This window comes from Pseudophryne corroboree, chromosome 3 (genome assembly GCF_028390025.1).
Source record: "Pseudophryne corroboree isolate aPseCor3 chromosome 3, aPseCor3.hap2, whole genome shotgun sequence".
In the NCBI taxonomy this organism is placed as follows: domain Eukaryota; kingdom Metazoa; phylum Chordata; class Amphibia; order Anura; family Myobatrachidae; genus Pseudophryne; species Pseudophryne corroboree.
Genome location: NC_086446.1, coordinates 452,999,366 through 453,014,093, shown reverse-complemented (window position 1 = coordinate 453,014,093; position 14,728 = coordinate 452,999,366). Strand labels below are relative to the sequence as shown.

The 14,728-nt window shown below is 46.8% G+C and overlaps 1 protein-coding gene across 3 annotated transcripts in view; it reads right to left on the bottom strand.

The window, feature by feature from the left end:
* UNC13D (unc-13 homolog D) overlaps positions 1–14,728 on the bottom strand; it is a 178,364-nt gene that overhangs the window by 5,655 nt on the left and 157,981 nt on the right. The gene's annotated exons all lie outside the window — the stretch shown is intronic.

Genomic DNA, 14,728 nt, shown 5'->3' with positions numbered 1-14,728 from the left:
GTTGATTAATGCTGCCTGACAAAACAGTGAGAGTCAGTGACAGTGACTGAGGCTTCATTCTTCCTATAGCCAGGACGTCAGTCTCGAGTGGCCACCCAATTAGAAGAGGTGAAGGTGGAGCTCCAGTGCCTGTGTGATGGGAAGGGACACCGGGCAACACGGCACTCACTGGTGTGGAGTTTGGACGGAGACCAAGAGGCTGGGCTGCTGCGGCAGTGGTCCCGCTGCCCGGCCCCGGCCTCCTATACACAGACAGTCACACTCTGTCTGTGAGCTGCTCTGGAGGTGGCCCTGCTGCCCGGCCCCAGCCGTGAAAGTGGCCCATACACTTGTGAGATATGCAGTGCTGTAACTAGGCATGTTAGCGCTGTGTGCAAGAAACGGCATTGGCGCCCCCCCATGCAAGATAGGGGCAGTGCATGCCGTAGGCGCACGGAAAAATATATAGGGGCGTGGCTTCATGGGAAAGGGATATGGCCACAAAATAATACCAATTCATACTACGGTGCACAGTAGTCTCCATTATTCAAGTTACGCTGCACAGTAGTGCCACTACACCAGGTAGAGCCCCTTTTTACACATTACGGCAGACAGTCCCCCTTTTTACACATTACAGCAGACAGTCCCCCTTTTTACACATTACGGCAGACAGTCCCCCTTTTTACACATTACGGCAGACAGCGTCCCCTTTTTACTCATTACGGCAGACAGCGTCCCCATTTTTACACATTACGGCAGACAGCGTCCCCCTTTTTACACATTACGGCAGACCGCTTCCCCCTTTTTACACATTACGGCAGACAGCGTCCCCCTTTTTACACATTACGGCAGACAGCGTCCCCTTTTTATACATTGCGGCAGACAGAATAGAGAGAGAGAGAGACACACACACAGACAGACAGATACTTACCATCTCTCCCCGCTGGCAGTCAGGCTCCTCGGCGCTGGCAAATCCCGGGCAGGGGAGGAGGAGGAGGAGGGAGGGGGACTGGAGCCGCAGCAGCGCTATGTAATTGGTAGAGGCGCTGCTGCAGCAGTCCCCTCTCCTTCCGCATTGGCTAGCCGCCGCCGCTGTGAATGCTGGGATGAGGGAAGCGCATCCCAACGTTCACAGCAGCGCCGGGCAGCCAATGCGGAAGGAGAGGGGACTGTTGCAGCGGCGCCTCTACCAATTACATAGCGCTGCTGCGGCTCCAGTCCCCCTCCCTCCTCCTTCTCCCCTGCCTTCAGCGCTGCTGCTCTCCTCCCCTGCCTACGGCTTCTCCAGCGTGGCCCACACAGCAGAGGTGGCTTGTAATGAGTCAATTTGACTCATTGCAAGCCGCTGGCCTTTGCGCCCTCAGGGCAACTGCGCTGTGTGCCAGGCACACCTGGCACACATGTAGTTACGGTGCTGGAGATATGGCATACAATCCTTCGATTTCGACCGCATCTGTGAGAGAAATTGAAGGATTGTATGCACAGTTAAGGTACCAGGCGACGCAATGCGCGTACATGCTGCTCAAATGATAGTATGTGCTGCACTTAATATTTATCGCATCGCAGTGCGATCGCATGTGTTCTTAAAAACACATGCGATACATCGCACTGCGATGCACGATATGCACCCATAGGGAGCGTCCAGAGGCCGCTCCCACTCGGGGGTGACGTGCCCATTACGTGATTACCATGCGATCTATCGCATGGTAATCACTTTGGCAGTTCAGCGCGATTTCATCGCACCTGAACTGCCGGTGCGATGCTCCGTGATGTCGCGTCGCGGGGCATCGCACAGGTGTATGGGCACCATTAGGCTGAGTACACACTGGCAGATATATCTGCAGTTCAATCGATCTGCAGCTATATCTGCAGATGGTGGTTGTTCATACACACAGAAAGATGCACCAATATATCTGCAGATATAATGGCCATCTGTTGTGTTGCACAGCAGATGCAATATATCTGTGGAAGACGTCTTTCACAGACATATTGCTTGTACACACCTGCCGATCAGCAAAATCTATATTGGCCGATCAATTGATTAGGCAATATATCTGCCAGTGTGTTCCCAGCATCATGCCAATCAGTTGTTTGTCCAATATATCTTTTGCTGATCTGCAGGTGTGTACAAGCAATATGTCTGTGAAATACATATATTATATTATACACATATTATAATAATATACCGTATATACTCGAGTATAAGCCGACTTATTCAGCACTTCAGTGGGAAGGAGGGACACGGAGGGCACAGCGCGCGCCTCTCCTGTGTCCCTCCTGCGTCTCCGACGGCAGCGGCGGGTCTATTACATGAAGTACCCGTTCGTGACCTCCGATTGGCTCACGAACCGGCACTTCATTTAACAGACCCGCCGCTGGAGATGCAGGAGGGACACAGGAGAGGCGCGCGCTGTGCCCGGCGTGTCCCTCCTTCACAAAACAGCACGGGAGCGGCGGAGGGTAAGTTGTACTTGGCACTGGGGGAGCATATTTGGCACTTGGGGGGGCATATGTGGCACTGAGGGCATATCTGGCAGTGTGAGGGCATGTCTGGCACTGTGGGGGCATGTCTGGCACTGTGGGGGCATATCTGGCAGTATGAGGGCTGTGTACGGCTAGAGCTGCATTTCCCACCCTAGGCTTATACTTGAGTGAATACGTTTTCCCAGGTTTTTGTGGTAAAATTAGCTGCCTCGGCTTATATTCGGGTCGACTTATACTCGAGTATATACGATAAGTGGTTTTGACTCCCTGCATCAGCAGGACATCATTACACTGCTGCAACATATACAGGATGCTGCAAATTTTAGGAGTGAGGCAATTAAACAATTATGTCTCATTAATGACTGAACCACAGCTATGGCGGTCTCAGCTCGTAGAGCTCTGTGGCTGTGACAATGGTCAGCAGTTGCTGATTCCATTAAAGGTGTGGTGAATCTTCCTTTTACACAGGAGACCTTGTTTCGGGAAGAACTGAACAAGTGGTTCTCTCAAGCACGGCAGGTAAGCCTACCTACCTGCCATCTGCGACACCTCCTACTAGACGTACCTACCCTGGGCCCTCTCTGCAGTCCTTTCGTGTAGCCAGATTCAGAGGCAGAGCCAGAGGTGCCTTCAATGCTGGTAGAGGAACTCGCGGTAAGTCCTGTAAACCAGTGGCTGCTGGATCTCTGGACCAGGCCTCCGGATCCTCATCCATGCAGCCCTCCGCGTGACGGTTGACCCCAGCAACAGGGCGACTTCCAGGTAAGTGCTCGCCTTCAGCACTTCGCCCACATGTGGGCACAGTCCTGCCCGGATCCTTGGGTGAGGGACCTCATATTCCAAGGATACCGGTTGGAATTTCAGGTACTTCCCCCTCCCAGATTCTTCAAGTCTAGCTTACCAGCTTCACCCATAGCAAGAGTTACCTCGCAAGACGTCATTCAAAGACTGCTACAAACGAAGGTTGTTGTCCCATTGCCTCCTCCGTTGCACAACAGGGGTTTTTACTCCAGTCTTTTTGTGGTACCAAAACCAGACAGTTCGGTACGGCCCATCTTGAACCTAAAATCACTGAACCTAAACCTACGAGTGTTCAAATTCAAGATGGAATCCCTGCAGGCGGTGGTCTCCGGTCTGGAGGAGGGGAATTCTTAGTATCTCTGGACATCAAGGATGCTTACCTACTCATTCCCATATGGCCTCCTCATCAGGCGTACCTCCAGTTCGCTATACTGGACAACCATATCCAGTTTCAAGCCTTACCCATTGGTCTCTCCACAGCTCCAAGGGTATTCACAAAAGTTATGGCGGAGATGATGCTACAATTACGCAGAATGGGAGTCAACATAGTCCCCTACTTGGACGATCTCCTTTTTAACCTTGTGAACCGACTAACCAGTTCACAAGGTTAAAAAGGAATTGCACGGACCAACAGACATTCCTAGCCCAAGCATCTGATATGGAAAATCGCTTCAAAGACTCCGGTTATGATGAACAGACACTTAAATCATCTCTTGAAGGAGTCTCTAAACTAGATAGAACTGCCCTTACCAAAAGGAAAAATAAAGAGAAGGTAGAACAGAATGATAGATTTAAGTGGGCATTTATTACTGGTTACTCGTCCCAGCACCATAAGGTGAATAACATCTTGAGAAAACACTGGTCAATCCTTAAAAAGGATTCTGTGATCGGATCCGAGTTACCAGAAAAACCTATCTGTATTTACAGGAAGGCACCAAATATACAGTCAAGATTGGTACATAGTTTTCATGCCACTCCTGAACAATCAATTATTACATCTAGGGGATTCTACAGGTGCGGCTCATGTATTGCATGTAGGAATATTGCTAATACATTTGGGAACAAAAAGGAAGAAGTTGTTATCAACAATAGAAAATTTATTATTAAGGATTTTATCACATGTCACTCAGCAAATGTTGTATACTGCATAGAATGCAGTTGTAACAAATTTTATATTGGTAGGACTAGCAGAGCGCTAAAAATTAGGATGGGGGAACACCTTCGTAATGTTAAAAAAGGCTTGGAAACCCATGCTTTATCAGCTCATTTTAAAAAAATTCACAATTCTAACCCCAGTGATATTAAAAACTTTTATGCCTTAAAAAAAGTGGCATTTGATAAAAGAGGTGGGGATCCACATAAGAAACTTGCAAAAATTGAAATGCAAACTATATTTACATATAAAACCTTAGAGCCTTCGGGTCTCAATAAAGATTTTGAGACCAAGTGGTTCATAATGGAATAAAAGCTATGTTGCAATAGGATGTACACCCTTTTAAGTTTTTTATCAATATGTTTATTAATATGTTCATTAATGTGCTTTTTGTTTTTCCTTTATGACTTTTAAATGTGGATGGTCTTCACCAAAATGGCGCCCGTCAAACCTCAATTTGAATATCCAATGTTTGATACCATAACGTCGAGACTGGACACTACACTTCCGGTCACGGACTGCCGTAATGATGATCGGACGGAGTGACGCACTTCCGCCAATGAGGTATACGGAAGCGGAGAATCATGATCTCGGCGTTGTGATGCACTTCCGACCGGAAACAACACCCACGTGACCGGCTGTGCACTGCAATTAGAGGAAGCCGAAAACGGGCGGGAATAACAGTGAGAACAATATCCTGGAGTGGAAGACCGGATTAATAAATATGTCATATGGATGGGGATTTTTAGCAGTAGAGAGTCCATGTCTGGAAATAGGTTTTTCTTTTTGGTTAACTGGTTGGGTATAAATACCCTGTTCATATAGATACCTGTACACCTTGAAAAAGATAACATCCAGTTATCGAAACGCGTTGGTTAAGGTATCGTTTTGGCACGTAGAGGACTCACTTGGCGGTTGATGACGACTCTCGGGGACGCCTGGGCTAATTATTAATGCGCATTTGTCTACTAACATCTGTAGACCACTATACTCGGTGAGAGTCCACTTGCTTATTATGTTATTCATGTTGTGATGTCCATTAAAAGTGTTATCTGGTAATGCACTATCAAGTACCATTTTATTTACATATGACCGTTTATTGGTGAATGGGAGAAAGTGCCTTGTGGGAAAGATTGAAACAGATGCTAATCGGTGATCCGCTCAGCATACAAACGTTATTGTCTGCCTAGAGAAGACCATCATATCTGGTACGAGTCCGCACTAGGAAACAACATCACATCTAGTCATATTTCATGACGGTTTTCCACTATGTTATGTGTTTTATTTTGTTTTAGAGGTTTTATAAACATACATTGGTGGCTGATGCAAGCTAGTCCATTGATATGCCTATAGCAGAGCGCCCGAGATCCTATGTGCAGAGCCGTCTTAACAGCAGTGTAGGCCCCTGGGCACAGCAATGCACTGGGCCCCCTACCCATCCTCCAGTGGTAGGGGTGGGGGTGCTATCAGCGGCAGCTTTGATGTCCTGCGGGCGGTAGGGGGTGTTCTATCTTCCGCTCAGCATGTAGCACCTGGAGCAGTAATTTCTCTAATTACTCCTTTACTGCACAGATGGGGCTAAACTGTAGAAGGGGCATTGGGCTGAATGAAGAAGCCCTGGTACATGACTTCCAGGGTGGTAGGGGGTGTATAATACATAGGGGAGGGGTGGCTAGTGGAGTGGGCTTAATATTTATCATTTTCCGGTGGGAGGGCAGCTTGCCTGACTGCAGATATCTCAAGTTCCTGAAAATATATTTCTTCGCTTTGAATGGGATAAAAAAACTAGAGAGGCCCACCTTTCAGAAGGTTCTGGGGACTTGGGGATCAGAGTTCAGGAGCCAGAGCAATCCACCAACGAAAATATAAAACTGCATACCAGGCGTGTGGAGCTGGAGCAGGGACCAGCTGCTTGAAGGCTGATATCTCTGGTTCTGGGCATAGTAGAGACAAGCTGCAAGTGTCCACCAAAAGGGGAGAGTCCTAGCTTTTGGTTTATACCCTTAGAAATACTCTAAGTCAGACAGAACCCGAGATATCAGGCTGGGAAGAGCAATTAATAGGCTTGGATGGGGACCACTGCTTTCAAGTCGGATATCTCCGGTTCCCCAGGGCCGATTTTCAAAAATCTGGTACCCCTGGAAAGAGGAGACCCTCAGCTATCAGCCTAGGGCCCTTATTCTCTTGGGGCCCTTGGGCAAGAGCCCATTGAGCCCATACGAAAAGACGGCCCTGCCTATGTGGTAATCTTTTCTTTACATTGTATCTAAGTGTTGGTGACACTTATACCACTGGGTTCTAGGCTGCCAGTTGGCGCATGAACGTGTGATCACATTTTGCTTCGATCTCCTGATAAAGGCAATGTCCAGGGAACATCTGATACACAGCATCGACCTGACGACTCGCCTGCTTACGGATCATGGATGGATCCTAAATTTACATAAGTCTCACCTGGAACCATCACAATGAATTCAGTTCCTGGGAATGATACTGGACCCAGTGTCTCAGAAGGTGTTCCTTCCTATGGACAAGGCCTTGACTATCCAGGCTATGGTCCGCTTGGTGCTCAGACCCCGCAAGATGTCAGTTCATCTTTGCATTCGCTTACTGGGCAAGATGGGCAAGATGGTAGCCTCCTACAAGGCAATCCAGTACGGCAGATTTCATGCCCATCCATTCCAGCTGGATCTGCTGGACAAATGGTCAGGGTCTCACCTGAAGCACGGATCTCCCTGTTATGGTGGCTACAAGTCCCTCACATTGTGGAGGGTCGGAGTTTCAGTATCCAGTCATGGATACTACTGACAACGGATGCCAGTCTCCAAGGTTGGGGGGCTGTGACCCAGGGGGCCCAGTTCCAGGGGAAGTGGTCGAGTCAAGAATCTGTACTCCCAATAAATGTCCTGGAACTCATGGCAATTTACAATGCTCTTCTGGAAGCTTCATGTTTTCTCAGGAATCAAGCCATTCAGGTACAGTCAGACAACGCCACTGCAGTGGCGTACATAAACCGACAGGGAGGAATAAGAAGCAGGGCCGCAATACAAGAGGTGTCAAGAATACTCCTCTGGGCGGAGGCAAACGTAAAGGCCATCTCAGCCATATTCATTCCAGGCGTGGACAATTGGGAAGCGGACTTCCTCAGCGGACACAACCTCCATCTGGGGCCCTCATCCTCAGGTGCTTCAACAACTGGTTCACCGATGAGGCTGTCCGCAGATAGACCTGATGGCTTCTCGTCTCAACAAGAAGCTCCGTTGTTACTGTTCCAGAATGAGGGATCTGCAGGCTGCAGCAGTAGACGCTCTGACGGCGCCGTGGACTTACCAGTCCATATACCTGTTTCCTCCAATCCCTCTCATTCCCAGAGTTCTAAAAAGACTCAAAAGGTAAAAAGTTCAGGCAATTCTAATTGCCCTGGATTGGCCTCAACGAACCTGGTATGCAGACCTCCTGACCTTGTCTCTGGAGGAACCCTGGCCTTTGCCGCTTCTCAAGGACCTTCTTCAGCAAGGACCATTCATCTATTCAGACTTACAGCAGCTATTTTTGATGGCTAGGAGGTTGAGAGGGAAATTCTAACAAGAAATGGTCTTCCCTCCAAGGTTGTTTCCACTATGGTCCAGGCCTGGAAGTTACATCAAAGCAAGTTACATCAAGTCCAGTGGTTACATCAAAGCATTACCACTGGATCTGGAAGAAATATGTTTCTTGGTGTGAGGGTAGAAAATATTCTCTCATGGAATTTCGACTTGGTCATTTTCTTTTTAACCATTTCTTTATTGAGTCATTATGAGTAAACAAACAGTTGATCTAGTATAAATGCCAAACGTCTTGAACAGATCTCAATTCGTACATCAGAATAAATGTTTACAGAAATAAAACAGTGACAATGAGTAATTATGTCTTGTTAGCGGTGTCCATTCATGTCACCAATAATTACTTTATACTGACAGAAGCAAGAAATTAGTCCCGAGGGGGAGCCACCGACGGACCTCCAGTATCCGCATAGGGAGACAGGTGGATCAAGTGCTGCCAATCTTGTTAAATACCATGTGGTGTTTTTTAAGCTATGATGTATTTTTTTGCCGTGTGGTAAGTGGGAGAGTAGATATATAGGATTCCCATAATGTAAAGAAACGATCCACCTGTTTACCCTTGTCCACTATTGCCTCCACCCAATCCATTCTGAACAGATGATATAGTTTAGACAAAAATAATGGTATCTGCGGAGGTGTAGTGTCTATCCATCCCTGGAGAATTGTCTTCTTCCCCGCTGCGCTAAGAGCTATAAGTAGTTTTTTACATTCCATTGGCATCCTAAGATTTGGATCAATAATGCCTAGAATTGCCCATTCTGGTGTAAAGGGAACATAGGTGATTAATTTGGCTTCAGCATAACGCCTAACTAGATGCCAAAAATATTGTATGATTGGGCAAGCCCATAAACAGTGGTAAGTATCAGCTTCAGATTGATGGCATTTCGGGCATGAATGGGAGTCCGAGGTTCCCATATGGAAACGTCGCAGGGGGGATAAATACGTATTGTGATATATATTTAAAAATAACTCTGTATACATGCTAGTGGGAAGAACTTTGCGGGAGAATAGTAGGGCCCTTTCCATTAAAGGTATCGTCAACCCAGGGAAATGGTTCAACCACTTAGACATAACAGTCGCATGGTCTAAAATTTTTCTCAGGAAAGTATAGTGGGAGGAAATAGCTTTACGTTGTGGGACTGGGTAGGACAAAAGACTATCTAGAGAGTTATTCCAATCCGCAGTTGTAAAGTGCCTGAGGACATGACTTATGTAGAATCGCAATTGTACAAATGCCAAGGGGTGTGGGCCAACCACGTCAAACGTTGAGGATACCTCCGAAAAGGTCAAAATCCTTCGACCCTCCGTGGAGACCAAGGATCGAATTGAGTGCAACCCAGCCGACCCCCATACAGTAAAGGGGTGAGCAGCCATGCCGTCCAGAAATTCAGGGTTTTGGAGTAAGGGCAGGTGTAGGGAGTGATAATTATTCAAATTGGCATGGTGGCGCAGAATGTGCCAAAGTTTTCTGGTGGTCCACAGGAGGGGATTAGATTTAACAGAATCCGGAACCTCCTGGTCACGCTGATGGAGAAAACATGTCAGGTCAATGCCCTGTAGGAAATTCTGTTCCAGTGATGTGTTTGTGTAGACTGAACTTTTTTGTATCCAATCCCTCAAGTGACGCAGGAGAGCAGCGTGATTGCACACCTCAATATCAGGGAAATTGATCCCTCCATTTGATTTGGGTTGTGCCAATTTCCGCATCGCTATTCTAGCTCTGCCACCCCTCCAAACAAATCCCCTGATAAGCTTGTTGATGGATTGAATATCTGATTTTGTAAGCAGGAACGGAAGGGTTTGCAGTGGATAAAGTAGACGGGGATTGGCTACCATTTTAAGTAAGTTGGCCCTACCTAAATAGGATAGGGAGAGACGGTCCCACCCCTTTATGTCGGAAGATAGGGTAGATATGGCTTTACTAACATTTAGTCTGTATAAAGCATCTATGTTTTTTGGTATCAATATTCCCAGATAAGGAATGTACGCATCGGCCCAATGTAAAGGATATTGAGTAGTCCACCTAGTGCCAGTGGTAGAACTGCATAGTAATAATGCCCTAAATTTGTCAATATTTATGCTAAACCCTGAAAAAGAGCCGAACATATGTTTTTTTTCGAGTATTTGGTGAAGGACCCGTTCTGGATTATTGATATAAAGGAGTATATCATCGGCAAAACCAGATAATTTAATTTCCTGTGCACCAATTCGGATTCCCTGAAACGCTGTCCAATCTTGGAGTGTACGCAATAAAGGATCAAGTGCCAGATTAAACAAAAGAGGGGATAGGGGACAGTCCTGACGAGTGCCCCTTTCCAGAAAAAAGCGCGGTCCTCTAATTCCATTTATAAGGAGAGAAGCAGAGGGTTTGTTGTATATATACCGGATATAATCAATGAAAGTCGTACCAAAACCCCTGTTTTCCAAAACTGTATATAAATGAGGCCATAACATCATGTCAAATGCTTTGTTAGCATCAAGACTTAAAAGCATTTTTGAATCAGCATGGGAATGATGGGATGATACTACCGCTGCTATTGCTGTGCGGATAGCCTTGACTGCATGTCGGCCCTGTACAAACCCCATTTGGGTATCAGCGAGAATGTCTGGGAGAATCACTTGGAGCCTCATCGCCATAATCTTTGCTAAGATCTTATAGTCGACGTTGAGGAGACTAATAGGCCAATATGAAGAGAGTAGCGTCGTGTCCCTGTCTGGCTTCGGTAGAAGGGTTATATATGCTTCATTAAAAAAAGGAGAGGGGCAGTGTCTTTCATGTATGGCTTGGAATAGTTCCAATAATGTTGGGGCAATATGTGGTTGCAGTATGCGATAATAGTCGCCCGAAAGGCCATCTGGGCCTGGGGATTTGCCATGAGGTAGATGTGAGATAGTGTGATTGATCTCCTCCATCGTAATTTTGCCCGCCATGGCCTCCCGTTGTTCGGGAGTCAGTGGTGGCAACATGGAGTTTGCAAGCAAGTGATTCTGAACATCCTCATCTACTGGGGAGGACTTGAATAAAGTCGTAAAATAGTCTTGAAATTGAGATACAATTTCCTGGGATTTGGTTATGATGGTGCCATTCACAGGGTGTTTCAATGCGGTTATTGTATGACGTTTCCTAGGGGGTCGGGACATGACAGCAAGCAATCTACCTGCCTTATTCCCCCACCTGTAGAATTTGTTTTTAGTGTAATCTAGGGAATGTTTCGCCTACGTTGCTAGATAAGTTTCCAGTAGTTGTCGCGCTTGTCTATATGTGGTCAGTGTGTTTTCCGATGGAGCCGAAACATAAGCCTGAAATGCGTCTGACATTACTGTTTTAAGTGCAATATATTCTGCCTTAGACTCCTTTTTCTTTTTAGCCACATAGCTTATAATATGTCCCCTCATCACCGCCTTAGAGGCATTCCAAAAGATAATAATCTAGGTTCTCATCAACAAAATTCGTCCAGTGGTAAGTGAGATAAGATTTAAAGTCTTCCGAGTTAGCTAGATAATGTGGGAAGCGCCATATACGATCCGATGGATGCATGGAAGAGTGGGTAAGAGCCAAGGTAAATGTAATGCATGAAAATCAACCATATTACTTGATTTAAGTCGGCAGCTCCCCCCCAGCACCAAGGCAGTATGCTAAAATAGAATGTACATGTTGTTAACAGAAGAATGAACAAGACACATGGCAATTTCAAATATCCACAATGACTCACAACTCCTTTTTCAAATATTTTCCAACAAATAACAACTATGGTGGGCACCATCTAGGCTTAGTGGTGCGCACACAGAACACTCCTAAATATATTAATAAAATCCTATCATGTAGGGATGCCTCCCCAAAAAGGAACAAAAGGAACGGAGAGAAAAATAAAAAAGAACAAATACAATCGGTACCACCCGAGACGTGAGAGTCAGCGGCTGACAGACATTGAAACAACAATTTATCTACGTGGTGATCGCTGCGGTAGCCTATCTGTCAGAAAATGTGATTTGGCCATCTCCGGGTCATTGAAAAAGGTGTGGCCGCCATTTTCCTGCACACGCAGTTTCGCAGGATACAGCAAGGCAAATCTAATATTTTTGTTGTGTAAAAAAGTGCAAACCTCAGAGAATTCTTTCCTCTTTTGAGCAACTGCGGTGGAAAAATCCTGAAAGATTAAAATCTTATGTCCCCTGACCACCAGGCCCCCAACTTTACGATATGCGAGCAAGATTTGTTCCTTAGCTCGGTAATCGAGATAGCGGGCAATAACTGGGCGTGACTGCTATGATGCCCCCTCCCTCAAGGCCCCTATTCTGTGAGCTCACTCAATATGGGGTATTTCGATATTAGCTATAATCCCCAATGATGTGGGCAGATCGGTATCTAAAAAAGATGTAAGGGTCGATGCCGTGATAGATTCAGGTACGCCCACAAACCGGAGGTTATTTCTGCGGGATCTATTTTCTAGATCCTCCAGTTTGTCTTGTAACTGTTGTGTAAGCTGATGGAGAGTAGAAACCTCATCATGACTAGAATGGACATTATCCTCCACATCGCTTACTTTAGATTCCAGGGCCGTGATGCGGGTCGCGTGCGAATCAATACGCGCTAACCCGCATCCAAGCAAGTCTGGAGGTCATTGAATCTTTTGTCCATTAGGGGCATCATAAAATCAGCAATGTCTTTAGCCGTCAAAGGGGAATGCCTATCCCCATGCGTCTCTAAAGTGTCAATCTCCGTGCTACCAGGAGAGGGGGGACCTGATTTTTGGGACACTTCCTTCCCCTTTCCAGCCTTGTTAGCGAGGTTAGATTGTTTTGGAGGCATATTTCTGTCGAGGTATTTATCCATACCCCAGGGGAATAAAATAGAAAAAGAAAAAAAAAATCACAATGATAGAGGTATGATCAGTGATAATCACCGAGGATATTGTAGTTAGAAATAAGATGTCTCGGGTGGTAGAATACTGTTACGCTAATATACTAAAAACATGACTCACACGGGGGGCATCCCAATAAAAGAACATGGCATTTTGCAATCACATAGTCAAGGCATATAACATGCACACACTGTTGAATCGCATATTTAAAACGTTAGGCTGAACATGTGAATACCTGTGAAATATGTGAACCTTCAAAAATATGGGTGCAGCCCTGTAACACAATAAGTAACACCAGAATATGCCCACCGAATCACAGAAACAGAATTATTTAAAAAAAATATGGAATGGAAAAATTGCATAAAAATAAAAATAAAAAACGGTACATATGAACAGCAAACAGTATGTCTAAGGGTTCAGACTGCAGACTATAGGAGGTGAGATATAAACCAAGAGCTAAGGGCCACTGGGTGGCAGTATTGCCTTAGTTAAGTAGAGACTGAAATATAATTGTGCAGGCCACTACAACAGAAAATAATAAGTGAACATAAACTAGGCAAATGCAAATGAAAATAGTTAGAGATACCTGACACTGTTAAGCAGAACTTAGGTAGCATAAAGACACTGCCAGCTAAATATGAGAAAATAGTGTTTCTGTGTCAATAATTGAGATGTGGGCAACGACCCAAGTTCGGGGCAAAAGCAGTCACTGCCGGCATAAGTCCCCTTAACAATGGTGGGTTCAGTTGCTACCTGTATGGGGAAGGAGAGAAAGGAAGGGACCAAGGAAGGGAAAGGAAAAGTGCGGGTTGGGGGGTGTAGGATCACACAAAAGGTATGAAGGGAATGGATATTAGTGGGGAGATGACAAATACCGGGTTAGAGTGGAGAGATCTGTGATGCCTCTTAGGACGTGGTTCTCATCCAGAAGAAGGCTAGATGGGTGGCAATCAGTGGGGTCCAAACACCCCTTGCTTGTCTCTGCAGATACCGTCGACCCGGGTCCTCTGTCGCCAACACCTCCCCGATGCGCTGTCCACCTTAGTCAGGATTGGCGATGTCTTATCAGGGCTCCCCCCTCTGCGCTTCAAACCAGGTGGCACGGCAGCGGTCCGCTCCGGAAAGCCTCCCAGGAGCTGTCAGTAAGGTGGGCCCGTCAGCCGCTGCATCAGTCCTGGGGCAGCGAGATCAATCCCTCTGTGTCTTATTGCTGGTGCTACGGCAGGTCTGGGCCGAAGAGAGCAGCTCCTCCGTGTCTCAGCCGCTTCTTTGCAGGAGAGGGAGGAATCCCTCAAGCCACAGTGGGTCCGTGCGGAAGTGCGCCCACAACAAGCGGCACCACAGTCATGATGGGGGTCACAAAGGTCCGTAAAGTATCAGGGCTCCACGTCCGCCGCGGCAGTCTCCCGCCTCATTGCACAGCAAGATAGCAATAGGGAGCACGGGCCGGGACTCCGTTTCTTCTGTCCCGCGAGCCCTCCTCTCCGCCTCTCTCGTCGGGCTTTCACCAGATTCAGGTAAAGGTGCTAGGGGGGCCAGCGTGGGGTAACACCGCTGCCGCCTGATAATGACAGCTCGTCCGAGGCAGGGAGCCGACAAACAGACTCACAGTGAATGCTCCCAGCGTCTCAGGCCGCCATGAGGGCCATCAGTGTCGGTGGCCGGACTCCGGTGTGAAATAAGCGCTCCCCAACAAAAGTGACCTCAAAGCGTTCCTCTCAGTTTGATCTCTACAGGTGGTCGATTATATTGTTGAATTAAGCAGGATCTAAGCAGGATGGGCACTGATTAAGTAGGTCTTTGTAGGGAGCTCAGATAAAATGCGGCCTTGCTGGATGCCCCGCCCACTG